The sequence below is a fragment of the Melospiza georgiana genome, chromosome 15, assembly GCF_028018845.1.
Source record: "Melospiza georgiana isolate bMelGeo1 chromosome 15, bMelGeo1.pri, whole genome shotgun sequence".
Classification (NCBI taxonomy): domain Eukaryota; kingdom Metazoa; phylum Chordata; class Aves; order Passeriformes; family Passerellidae; genus Melospiza; species Melospiza georgiana.
The window spans coordinates 3121546-3136190 of NC_080444.1; positions in this window are offsets into that span (position 1 = coordinate 3121546).

Consider the following 14645-nt stretch of genomic DNA (forward strand, 5'->3'; position numbering starts at 1 on the left):
TTCTTCCTCCAAAAAATTGGAGTTTTTTGCCTCTTGAGTGCATGGAGATCTACCAAGAAAAAACTCCATGAATGGGTGGATTTTCATCATTTTCAATATTATTGTTCTGGTCTTTTCATTCCTTAAAAAATGAGCTTTAATAGGAGTGAATTTATTATGGCAAGAGCCATCAGGGTAATGATCATCAACCCTCCCAACTGAAAGTTGTGGAAAAATAATGAGAAAGTTACCCCTGTTATTTTATTTAATTATCAGTGTAATACCTCAAGCAGATAACAAGAAACCTGGAACGACTGTTTCATTTGGATTGGATTTGTGCTCCGTATTTATTTTCTGAAATATGGCTCATTTTTTGAAATAGATATAAATGCAGACTCTGTATTTACTGGTGCATATCCAAAAGTCGAAGATTTCTTCTTGGTGTCCAGTTTGTAATTATCCAGGAAACAAAAGCACCCAGGGACTGAAGCACTGGAGGAGTGGGGAATTTAGGAGACCTTTAATGAGTTTTCCTTAATGAGAGCCTTCACCTGGAGATTTGCTTTTCAGCTACATCCAACCTGAGTGATCAAAATTCTCCAGTGGCCAATGTGAAATGTGAAAGCTGCTGGTTCTACCCTTGTTAACAAAATGATTTGTCATGGTAAAGGGCAGGGGAAATGTTGTGCCATCTACATAATTGTTTAACCATTAAATGGGTTTCTACTTGATTTTACAAGTGTTGGTTTCAGCTTTATGCAGAAATCTATGAGCCTCATGATCAGTGTGAGCTGTACTTCTACACAGAAGAATCCACAAGGAATTTCTCTCCATTTCTTCCCAAAGATTACTTTTAAACCCTCAGAATCCATGGGAAAAATGGCCACAATAAAGCTCTGCCAAAGGGGTGAGGGTTGATGTTGCTAAAAAGTCAAAAAAGGCAGGGGCTGGAATGCCGGCACTGGTGGCAGCACTTGTCAGAAAAATCCCATTTAGAGCCTGAAAAATCCCATTTAGAGCCTGAAATGTTACCTTTATCATGGGATTTCAGCTGCCTGGAGGGAGCCAGGGATGGGAAGCTGAGCATGGCAGAAAATGAGCCCAGCCAGGGTTTGGGGAGGGAAATGGAGCAGCTCCTTCCAGCTGATTCCTGTCCCTGCAGCCCCTGATGTTCCTCCATCATGGGTCACCCACTGGAAATGGAAATAAATTCACAATTCACATCATTTCAGAATGTGTTATCCATGAAAATATTTGTGAAAGGGCAGGCAGGGAGAGGGAGTTTTCATCTGCACTGCACAACACTGAGGGCTTTTCCTCCAGAAAAGGCCTGTTGGAAAAGTTCAGCCACTGCTAAAAAAACCCCAATCAATCAAAAAAAACAAAACCTCCTCAGCTTCCTGAATATGAAAATAAAATCTGAAGCGTCCCACAGCTTAGGAACAAGAGGAAAAGAAAAAAGATGCCCCAAAATATTACCTTTCCTGGTGAGAAACTCATCTATTCTGAGCTTCTCACATCTGAGCAGTCCAGATATGTCTCTTTAAAGCATGAGGTTTCACACATCCTGCCTTGCTTCCCTCGAATTTCATTAAATTTATGAAGTTGGGAAAAAATATAATGGTAAAAAAGTTGTTGTGAATTGAAAATTTGAACAGAGGAAATAAGTAGATTCAGGTCAAACTTTGGTTATGATTTCAACATGTTTTCATTTTTGAAACACTTTTCCTTACAAATAGCTTACATTTTGAAATGAAAGTTGCTTCAAAAAGTGAAAAACAAATTTCCTAATTTAAGAAAATCTCAAAAGATTTAAACCATTCCAAGTTCTATAGAAATTAAGACTGAAGAAAATTGTCAAAACTGATCCTTTCCTTTTGATGAATATAATTACCAATATGGATAAATGAACATTTTCTGCTGAAATACATTTCAGAAAAATACCCAACCAGGTGTGATAGGCCTGGGAAAGACTGGCAATTATGTCTTGCTGAATATATTTGATTGCATGGAGGTTACATTTCCCTGTTAGTATCTCCAAAATTGACATTTAGAATTATTTGCATTGACAAACAGCTCAGCTGAGCTATGAGGTCTCAGCAATAGAAGTGGCCATGTACAAGCAATTTGAATAACAAAAGGTTTTTCTCCTTTCAGATTCGGCGCATATGAAGTAAATATAAAATGAACAGTGTGTCTAACTCCTGTAGTGGCAGATAAATACCATGACAAAAAAACCCTAAATTCTCATAATTTATACAGCTTTCACCTCCTTTTCTTTCCCTACAATACTGTTTTTTCCATAATTCTCTCTGACCCCATCATCATATTCCACTTTCCTGTTTATTTTGCTGCTGGAAGATCTGAGCAGCCCCATCATTTATTGCTTTGCACCTCTCATGTGCTTGTCCTGCTGCCTGTAAATCACTGCTGGGTGTTTTTTTCTGAAAATCAAAAGTTTCTTGCCTCTCCTAACAGTTTCTTAGATAGAATAATTCACTGACCACCTATATGTGGTGGATGTAGAATATTTTTTAAATATTAATAAATTAAATTTATAAATTTAATATTGATGTAGAATATTTTTTAAATTAGGCTACATCTGAAAAGGAGAAAAAAAGATCCTTTGCTCTTCTGCAGAGTTGGGGTCACACTGGAGCAGTGTCCCCACATCCTCTGATTCTGATGATTTCATACATTTGGTGAATTTAGCACAGTATTTATATCCACTTTCAGATATTACTCAACACAATAACTCCTCATTTCATTTTGTTCTGGGAATGAACAGAGCATAAATAATAAAAATTGCCCATTAAATCATCCAGAGCAATCTTGTGCAGCTAGCAGACATATGCAGCTTGATTTCCCTCCAACTTATCCTCCTCTTGAAAAGATGACTCTCAGTGATTTCAGTGGATTAATCTTGATTAGCACTCATTAACTTAACACTTCTTGCGTTTAGTTTAATGTATTTAGCCACTTCAGAACACAATTGCTGTCAGTTTTCCCCACAGACAAAAAGAAGAGGGAAGATTCACATCCCCCCTTGGAGGGGGTGTCTCTGTTCCTTGGGGTGAGAAGAGCTCCAAAGCTCCACTTCCATTTGCTGCATTGACAGGTTTCCATTCAGGGACTAAAACAGGAATTTACACATCCTGCTCACATGGAAAAACCTCCGTGGAGATGCCTAAATTTAGTAATCCCCATTTTTGTCAGAACATCCCTCTGGCTGCCCTGCAGGATTCAAGACCCTGGCAAGGAGCTCAGAGACCTTGGCATGGAGTCAAAACCACCTGTGCCTTGGATTTTAGCCCATGGAAACAATTCCCAACTTTGTGTGAAGAGTTACAAGCCACAAGGGTTTGAGTGGAATGGCAGTGAATTTGTCACAGGGTGAAAAAGTAGAATTTTGGGGATTTAGAATGGGGGTTCAAGAGGCAAGATGGAGGAATCTGGGCGTGTCCTGTCCTTCTTCTCCTTCTTCTTGTCCTCCATCTTCTGCTGGGATGGTGACACTTCTGGATTGGTTTAGCGTAGAGACAGAGTGTCTAACATAGGTGATAGGTATTGGGAAATTATTGTAAATAAAGTACAGGTAGTTCTTGGTATAAAAAGCCAACACCACCCCAAGGGCAGGGGCTGTGCCACAACCCAACCTGCTGGACAGATCTCAGCAGATCAGATAAGAGAAAATAAACAGCCTTGAAAAGCAGAACCAAGTTGTGCACTGATGTAGTACAAAAGACCTTGCCATAGAGGACTTCATAATATTGCAGAATTATTTCTTGTTAGCCATTTCTAATTCATTGCAAATGACCTCTAATGTGGCCTAGGTAACAGATAAGAGAAAATAAACAACCTTGAAAAGCAGAACCAAGGAATCTCAACTTCTTCTTTGGTCATGGGGCTGGGTAAAGGAGACTTTCTGATACCTTGGGGTCATCTCAACCACAGAAACCTCAGACATTTTCTGCTGGATTTTGGCCAAACTGGACATGTCTCCAGTCCCTCACTCTGCACACAGTGAGAGCAAGGTGGGTGCTGTTCCCCCATGGACCCAAGGAGCTGCACACACATGGACCCTTGTCTCTGCACATCTCCAGCAGCTCCTGAAGCTCATTTAATGATGGCAAAGCCCACAGAGCCATCCACGCTCAGATGTGAAGGAACTGACTGGATTCAGCTCTGCACTTTGCTGTTCCCTCAGTCCCCTGCCCCAGGCTGCTTTGCAATCATTACTGCTGGACTCAATTTCAATCTGGATATTGTACAAGAGATAAGGGGCATTGTGCAGGAAAACACTGAGCTAAATTTAGTGCGTGCTCATTTTACCAACAAAGGCTCTGCAAAGCTTCCCTTTCTTTTGTCCCAGCGTTGTCATGGACATGTAAAATGCAGATAAAATCAGAATTGGTCCCTAAAAGGAGAAGGATGAGGCAGAGACCTGATGGAGCTCAAAGCCATATCCATGGGTGTTTTGCTTGAGACTCCCAACAAGATGCTAACTTGCAGAGAAGGATGAAGTACCATAGACCTGATGGAAAATGAGGCTGAGTAGCAGGGAGAGCTTGCAGGGACATCTCCCTGCCCCATCAGCCTTGCATCAGTTCAGTGTCTGTTTTACACAATCCATTCTCATGCCAGGCCCTCTTAGAGGAGGCACAAGGAAGTTTTTCAAGTCTGAATCCTGAGAGAAGCAGCATGGGTATTTTTGGATATTTCCTTGATGTGATGCCCATCAACCCCCATATCCCAGGAATAGTTTTGGTCCCACAAGGAATAACCTGCTGCTGTCACTGGAAGGATGAGATACTGGCCAGTTTTTAAGAGCATATCACCCCCTATAAAGGAGGATTTATTGGCTAAATCACAAATGTGTCCCATGTCTTTCCCTCTTGCCATGCAGTACAGCTTTGTTTATTTTTTTCCTGATTTTTTATAGCTTGACAAGCCCAGGACTGAGAGATTTTTGAGTTGTACAGAGCAAGAATTTGTATCTATGATACAGCATGTGGAAAGATTAATGCCTTTTAATTTAACGTGCAGGAACAGCCCAGGTCTCCTGGGATTCAGGGCTCTGCAGCACTGGCATGGCAACTCTCATTTCAAACAATGATGCCTTCAAGCAATTCTGCTGCTTCCCTGTGTCATACTGAATGATAAAGTGATTTCAGACATTAAGCACAACTGCAAACAGTGTTAGCAGCAGATTTTAATAGGGGTCAAGTGGTTTCATTTCAAGGTTCGCCCTGCATTAATTTATGTTAACTTTCTTATTTTAGTACAACTTGTAAAATTTCTGAGGCCATGTAGTTCACAGCAGTGGGGATTACTGCCTAATCTGAGGCAGTTAAAAGAGCAATAAAACTATTGGATTCCTAGAAAAGAGGGAGCAAAATGTCAGTTACCTTAACATGAAATGCTACCAAATACAAAAGACCTATTTCATTTCAGTGTCTCTGTTTGATTATGTAAGAAATCCCTCTCTCTATTTTCCTGGTGGAACTTCTGGAGGGTGAATTGCATGGGGTGAGAGCAAGAAGGAAATATTTGGAGCAATAAACCACCACTCCCGTCCACTTTCTGCTGTGCAGGCCACACTGTGTTTTATTCAGGGTGAAAATTCTGATTTCTGCTGTGGGCAGATCTTAGGGGATGAGCACAGGGGAGTGTTTGCTCCCTGTTCCATAATTTCCTTTGCTTTTCTCCTTAAGATTTTCCTCTTCTCCATCCCCTGGGAAGGAGCAAATGAAACCTTGGCTCTGTTTTCTGGCCCTTCCAGTTAATCCTAACCAAGGATTCCTTATTCTGATCTTTCCTTATGCAACAGAGGCAAATTGCTTGGAGCCATTTTATCCCAGCTTTGGTGGGCACAGCTCCCAATCATTATTCGTCAATTTTGTGTGAAAATGAAGCAAAGTGCCTTCTCATCCCATTGCCCCGAAGATAAGTGACTTCCTGAGTGAGAAATATCTGCATTTTTCAGGCCTTGCTTGTTTTCCTAGTGCAGAGATGTGCTGCACAGGATCCTTCTTCCCGCTGTGCCTAATTTCTCACTCCAAGGGTATCATTAAGGAGGAGGAGTAGAAAAGATGAGGTGTGCTTTCATCTCCCTTGCCAAATGGTGCCAGTCCCCATCAGGAAGCAGCAAACATTTCCAGGAGAATTTCTCTTCACGGCTCCCCCCAAGTCTCTGCTCAAAGGTCCCAGAATTAAATTGATTCTGTGCACATCCATCTATTTGACATGCAAATTGTGCACTTTAAAAAGAGAAAGAAAAGATTTTAAGCCTCATACTTGTCATCTCAGTGTAACACTTCATTCTATCCCAATACATTTGAAAGAACCTTGAATCTGACACCATGCATTTGAATTTACTTAAATATTCCATTCAAGTGGTGCAGTAGCAGGGCAAGTTAATGACAGCACAATTAATGAAAAATACCTCACGGTTCCATTTCTATAGAAATTAATTGGTTTCCAATTTTTAACTATATTTAATTAAACCACTGCACTTCTGCTCTTTTATTTGTTCAAGAAAATTGCCCTGTGCATGGCAAGGAATACATTTGAAACTGTATTTTTTAAATACAATTTATATTCTTGATACAACTCCCTCATTCAAGCACTGGCATTTCCTGCTATTTATGTTTAGGATCCAGCACAAATTATCCTACCTGAAACTTCAAAAAGCTGAAAACCAAATACATTCCAAACCAACAGTCACTAAGTCCAGGCAGATATTTCCCTTCTGGCCACCTCTAGATCCAGAGAGTTACTTTAATACCCAAAAATGGGTATTAAATTTTATCAGAAACATTTTTCAGGATTTCAGCTGGATAATAGTGCCCAAATAATGAGAAAAAGCCAGTTCCAGAAAAGCTGTAATTTAAAACTTTTCTTTAAATACAGCTCTTAATTTATTTGAGCTGTTTCAGATCATTTTAAGAGGTAATTTAACTAAAGTAAAACTGCAATAAAAGATGCAAACAGTGCCATAATCAACTCAGCACTGCAGAGACCAACCACAGCTGGTAACTTCATAAAGACAAATATCTTCATGAAGACAAATGTCTTCATAAAGACAAATATCTGAAGCTAAAAGCATTGAAATTTGAAGGCCACATTTTAAAAGCTTGCAATCAGTTTGTGGGGATCTGGTTTTTGACCTTTATCTTGAAATTTGGAACAATTTTGGTACTTAAAGCACATATTACTCCAGAAAATAGTCTGGAGTTTTTAATAATGGATGATGAATCCATAATGTTTGTATTGATTATCACAGTCAGATTCACTTTGTTCATTTTTATTTCTTCAAGTTTCTCCTTCACACAGCCAAGCTCCAGAGGAATTAAACAGGGAAAGTTTGTAGTCTAAGAACTGATTATCCTGAAGGAAAAACTAGCAAAGCTGCCACTTGGAAATGTTAAAAATTATAGGTATTACCATGGGATTAGAGTCTTTCAACTAAAGAAATCCTTGACTGGGGAAAAGAAAAAGTGAAGGCTATCAAAAAACCTTCCAGAAGCCAGCAAGCAGAGCTAAATGACTGACAGCTAATTGACTTCTTGTTGCAAAGCTTTACTGCAAATATCCCCAGACAGGAGAGCTCTCAACCAGATCAAAATGTTGTGGCTGGCTATTATTTTGTCAAGAAGTTATGAAATTTGGAGGAACTAAATTACATGGACTGCTCTGCCTTTATTTCATTATTGAAACTTGACAGCCTGAAAAAAACCCAGTTACTAAAAAATGCTGCATTTTGTGCACTGATGTAGTACAAAAGACCTTGCCATAGAGGAAATTATAAAGTTGCAGAATTATTTCTTGTTAACCATTTCTAATTCACTGCAAATGACCTCTAATGTGAGCTAGAAAAGCAGCCTATTTATCCATAAATATGAAACTGCAAGAATGAGGGAGATCTCTATAGGAAAAACCCAAATATTGGGGTCCACATGTTTCAGAGGTTCATAGAATCTCTATGAGCTTGTGAAGTGAGACCAGTAATCAGATGGGAACAGTGACATTGATCCTCCCAATGCAAAAGAGCTGATAATTGTCAAATAATCATCAAAATTCCATGCAGTGACTCCTCTTTGTGGCACCACCCTCACACCCTGCTGGAGCAGCACCTCAAAAGACCTAAACCCATCATCACTGGCTGTTATTCTCAAAAATAATGTGTTATTCTTAAAAAACAATGTCCCTGATTTCACTGAGTGCGGAGGCTGGACTTTCCAGGAATCCTTTCCAGGGTGTCTCCTCAGCATGATCCAAACCCCAAACCAGCAGAAACTCCCTGGAATTGCAGCCCCCCTGGGCCTGTAGTGGGATCCCACACCTGATGTGTTACAAAAACCCATGTGGGGGTGTGCAGGATGGAGGATAAATGTGAATAACAGCATGCACAGAAGCACATTTCATGGGCCCCGTGGTGTTTGTTCCTGCTGTAGGAAAGCCCACAGCTCCGAGGCTGCACAGATTGCTGCGTTTCAGTGTGCTGAGTGAAAGCTGCTGGGTGAAAGCATGACAGCCACGTTTTATTCTGTTTATCCATCTAAACAGGGACCTGCAGGTGATGACACATTATCTGGAAATCGTCCTGTCTGTGTGTGGAGAAACAGAGCAGCGATTTTGGGGATTCCTCCTGGGATCTCAGTGCGAGCCCTGCCTGGCCTGGGAGCAGGGAGTGGAGGCTGAGGGGGTGCCTGGCACTGCAGAGTCAGGAAACAAAGCTGTGGAGATGGGAAATGCCCTAAATGCCACCAAAATCCTCATCTGATGGCAAACTTGCTTCAGCTTTGTTTTCTAAACATGCACAGAGACATGCTCGTTCACAAAGAGAAAACACGGAGCTAAAATTATCCATTAATTTCAAGTAGTAAATACATTTGGGAAAAACCTCTCCTTTCTTCTATAAAACAAAGCAAATAAAAGTAATTGAAGAATATTATCTGCTAATAATTCTGTGAGCTGGGCTGTTGCAGGGATGTGTTAATCACACACTGTTCATCATGTTAGAGAACACTTACACTTGTTCAAATCAAAGAGAGTGAGATCCTGCACTCAAATCAAGCAACGCTTTAAAGATGATCAAGGGAAACTTCTTGGGGTGATTTTGAATGCCTGGATATGATTGTGATTGAGACAGCTTTAATTGCAGCACCAGAATTCCTCCCAACCTTTGTCTTTCTTTTTGGCACCGGAGAACTGAATTGTGCATAATGGCTCTGGACACATGGTGGGGGTCACAGAGTTCATGTGTCACACCACAAACAGCTCAGCCCTGTCTGCTTTGTCTCCTCTTATGAGCAGCCTCTTATGAGAATCCACCTAAAACCAGGTGGTTTTGGGGGTAATTATTTCATAATTTCAATTAATCCTTTGTAAGTATTTTCTTTTTTCTCTGTGGCTTGTCTTGGATTCTGTTTCTTCTGTGCAAGTTACAGGAGATTTAGGACACACCAGAAAATTTTTATATATATGATGCTGTCCAAAGACAGCTCTGATGTTTCCAATTTTTCCAAACATTTAGATAAATGTTATATTTAGAACAAAAGCCACCCAGGCAAAAGTCACTGACCTCTCAAAGCAAAGCATATTGTCAAAAATACTGCAGCATCCTTGCTAGCAAGGCAAGTGACCCAAGGCAAATTCTTTCCAGAGCCTGTGTACTTGGAGATCTTTGCTTATCAGGGCAGAAAGACAACCAGTGGTGGCTTTGAGCTACTGCTGACTGATTGAATCACAGTGATCTGCACTCTAACTGGAGTGGAACACACAAACCAGGCTGCAAAAGCAGAGCAAAAATCGCCTTCATTCCCCTTTGTGTGGTTTTGTTGCTGTAGAGGAGGGACCGAGCCCGGAGCCACTGAGTTCCCGAGTTTACTACAAGGTTACAACGAGCAGGCACTACTGAGGATGTGTCCTCTTGTTGGAGTTGAGATGGAGACAAAACAAAGCAACACGCTCCATTTTCAAAAGGCTTCAAACCTGTTTTTATGCTAGCATGCAGGCTTTTTATGCATTCTTACAAAACTCATAAATTTACACTTTACTCATTGGTCACAAGAGACAAACAAAGTGCTCATTGGAACAGGCAGCTGCAGGTTTCTCCTATTTATCCTTCTTTCTTCCTTGGTTTCTATGTCAATGACCTTGGTGGAGAATTCTTTCAGGGGTGAGCATGGATCCTCTTACCGAACTTCTCTCTGGCTCACAGCAGTGTCTGTAAAACCTCTCCCACATCCTCTCCAGCCCATGAGCCTCCTGTAGGTGTTTACAGGTGTGAGGGAAAAATCTCTGAAATTGGGAAAGATTAGGGCATTTCCTGTGGGATTTGAGGGACATTTCATCAGGGACTGCAGTGATGGGAACAGAGGGAATGGCTTCAGACTGGAAAAGGAGAAGTGCAGGTCGGATATTGGGAAGAAATTCCTCCCTGTGAGGGTGGGCAGGCCCTGGCACAGGGTGCCCAGAGCAGCTGTGAATGAACCCTGAATCCTTGGAAATGTCCAAGGCCAGGCTGGACATGGCTTGGAGCACCCTGGGATGGTGGAAAGTGTCCCCATGGCAAGGGGAAGGAACAAGGTGATCTTTAAGGTCCCTCCCAACCCAAACCAGTCAGTGATTCCATGATTTACATGATCCTTGGGGGTTTCTTACTTCTGTGAAGCTGCTGGGCCAAAGTGCCGGAATATTTGATCTATTCATACCAATAAAACTCAATTTTCACGAGGCAGAGGCGCTCTGAGAAGAGGCAGGACCCTCCCAGTGCCAGGTCAGACAGGGAGCAGAAGGAAATCCCAGTCCCAGCTGGGCAGGAGAGCAGCAGAAAGGAATGATGCTCATGGCTCTTCCCTGACCTAGATGGGAACTGTCACAAAGGAAGGGCTGAGGAGCAAGGAGAGCTTATTAAAATAATGTGGTGGTACAGGATAAAGCCTTCACTTCCCATCACAGAGGAAACCCTGAAGCCTCTGACCCTTCCAAAGGGAGTTTATTTAACACATATTTGCAGTCAATTTTATGTGATTTATAGCAACTCTCTTAAGCCAATATTCCTGTCTATTTCTGGCCTTGTTGTTTATCATTTCCCTGACTTCTCCCTATTCTGTTGTTTATTTACTGACTGTTCTTAGGAATGCAAAAAAAAAAAAATTCCTTCTAACTTTTTGGCATGCTACACATCACTGTTCCAGTGAATCAGGCATTTAGACTTTCCTGGTCATGTTTTCTGACAATTTTTGTGTCTTCAGATCCCTCAAAAAAAACTTCCTGTTGAGCTCCAGAAAGCCAAAAACAACATTTTGCTCTTCCCTAAAATGACTCAATGGCTCTCCCACCATGGTGCTGCTACAGGAAAAAAACAGAAATAAAAATATATTCCAATCCTTACTGTGAAAGCATCAGGAGAGGAGAGGCACAGACACTTTTTTGTTGGACTGGCCTCTCTTGATTTCCTCATGCCCACCCAGGTGGGAATCCTGAATTTATCTTCTCTAGCATGCAAAAAATTGCCAACAAAATTAAATACAATCCCTACCATGCAAAAAGGCACCTCTAAATACACCTCGAATTTTCCTGCACCTACTGAATGATCTTTCCAGAGGAGCTGTAAGAATTTATTGCTCCTCAGATGCTTTAAAACTTCATGAGAATGGTTTTGCTCACATAAAGTCATTACTGCCTGCTGCCCCTGCTTTATATCTGGTTTATTTACACTGTAGTTACCAAAATGTTGGGTTTGGAGTATTTTTTGTGTATGAACACTTGGAACACAAGAAAGAAAATTCATGATTTATTTATGCATCTGCAAGTATACAGATAATTAGGAAGCACTGCACTTGCTAAAATTAAATTATAGAACCTGACTAAACTACATCCCATCATTTGAAACAAATTAATTCATTCTCCGCCTGTCTTTGATTTTAATGTATTCAATTGCAATTTCTGTGTGTAAACCTTTCTCATATTTTATACATTCTGCAAATCCTGATTTTTTTTTTTTTTAACATCAGCACCCATTGTGTAAAGGATTTCTGTGCTTCTTCATTCTTCTGGAATAATTATGTTGTCTGCTAGAGAAATAAAGTGACAGCTTCCAATTTAAAGCTAGTTTCTCAGGTAATTTCTATGCTGTGTTCTGAACTTATAAATATATATATATATATATATATATATATATATATATATATCTGAATATCCATATACACACCTGGCAACTCGTATAATCCCTTGCCAAAATGAGAATCTTGGCACATAACATAAAGTGGGAGATTTTTTTTTTTTTTACAAGGTGTGGTGGGCTTAAATGTTCTGTAGAATTTCTTGAACCATTTTCTGCATCTTCTTTCTCTCCTGGTGTGGACTTGCCTTTGATTAAGATGTGTTTATCTAAGGAAAACAAAACAAAACAAAAATCTGTCATTCTCATCCACTTGTTTTCCTTCTTTTGTTTATGGAGCCAGGAATTGAGTTTGGTTCCAACAGCAAACTGAGCAGAGAGAATTTGGATTGAATTATTTGGCTCTCCTGGCTGCAGAAATAAAATTAGCATTGCTCAAGGATGAATATTTAGCACATATAATGATCCAGTCCAATAGAAAAAGCTGATGTAAACTTTGATTAATGATCCAACAGAGATTGTGTTCTGACCATAAATTTAAGTGAAAGAAACTGATTTGAATGTCCTGTACCTATTTCACCTGAGGTTTTGGAGATGCCAATACTTGTCTGCCTGATCAGCACTTCAGAGTGCTAAAAAAAAGATTTAAAAATCTTTTCCATTGAAGCCTTTGGGGTTCATTCCTGAAGTTTTAAAAAGGAGATATGCCAGAAATAACAACAAGTAATAAAAAGTAAAATAACAGCAATAACAAGGAATCACCTACTGCATATTTATCATCTCAGCACCTACTGACCTTTTTTCCTGTGGACTCATCCCCAAAGGAAGATTTATTGGCTCTTAACCACACACAAACCCCACCATATGGAGAGGGCAGCAGGGTTATGTAACAGAGACAAACAAAGGTCTTTAGAAAGAGCTGATATTGTGCTCCAAAACACCAATTGCTATAAATAACATCATGTCATTCATCTATTTATTCTGTGTCAGTGGTGTCCACACAATGCTCACTCACAGGATTTCCACTCAGTTTATCATAGGGGAAAAAAGGGAAAGGGAAAGGGAAAGGAAAAGGAAAAGGAAAAGGAAAAGGAAAAGGAAAAGGAAAAGGAAAAGGAAAAGGAAAAGGAAAAGGAAAAGGAAAAGGCCTTAAAACCCATCTGATTCCTATCCCACTGCCATGAGAGGGACACCTTTCACTAGACCAGGTTGCTCAGAGCCCCATCCAAATCCTTTACTGAGTTCTGAGGATTACCCAAATCCTTTACTGAGTTCTCAGTCCCACCACTCTGCTCCCAAACTCTCTGCAGAAATCCCTCCAGGCTTCAGCAAAAAAACTTATCCTGCAAAAACCCTATGCTGCAGAGTTACAAATGTCTTTTGCTTGCCAGGAAAAAATCTCTTAAGGGGCAGCTCAAAGTCACCATCCCATACCTGGATGTGTCCAGGGCCAGGTTGGAAAGGGCTTGGAGGACCTGGGATGGGGGAAGGTGTCTCCATGGCAAGGGGTGGAATGAGAGGATCTCTAAGGTCCCTTCCAAACCAAACCATTCTGGTTGTGTGATCCTGTAACTCTGATTTTATCTGCTGAGAGAGAGAGAATTGGTTTGGGTTTGAGGGTCACACTTTGAATGCATAAAGATCAGACCAAGCTTTGCGCTTCAGTTTTCAGCTGGGTCTAATAAAGCATCTCCTGGAACATCCTTCCCACTGCAAATTCTGGCTTTATCTTCACTGCTCCTGCGTGCAAGAGTCAAAGTTTTTGGTTGCCTTTTTCACTATTAACTCTCATCTACACAAACAAAGGTGGCAGCAGCAGAGTGCTAAAAAGCTGATTTACAAATCACTCAATTACCAGATCTGTGTCACACTGCAAAGTCAGGACATGCAAATCAAAGTTGTTTGTTAGGAATACACAGGAATGATTTAAAATATAGTGGTACTATTTAAAATCCATTTTTGGATATGTTAATATTTTATTAGGAATGCAAATTTTTTTCAGGTTATGCAAATTCATTTCAAGATATGTTAATTTGATTCCTGACATAGATCAGTAGATCTGAAGTCTAATGATAAAAGCAATAGTTAAAAACAACACAGTTACATGTAAAGCTCGATTCTACAACTCAAATATTACATCGTTGAAACTTAGTTCAGATTTGTCAAACAAGCCAATTTAGCCATGGGAATACATCTGACACTGAGCTCTTCTCTATCAGTCATAAATGTGCTTATTCTGAATATTTTGCTTTTATTGCCTCACCTCTTTGCTGGATGCTTCTGAAACTGTTACATCCAGCCAACCTTAATATGACAAGGTTTATTAAAGTCCTTATTTCCCCTTTGTAAGACCTGCCTGTAAAACACCACTTTTAATTTAATCCCGCTGCTCAAGCAGAGCTTCTCTAAAGGTGGCACTCACAGCTGGGAAACCAAAACCACAAAGCTTTTGCTGCTCTCAACATTTACCTTTGTACCTCTAAGAATTATCCCAGTTGGAAAATTTAGTTCCTCCTCTGGACCTCAGGCTGAATTT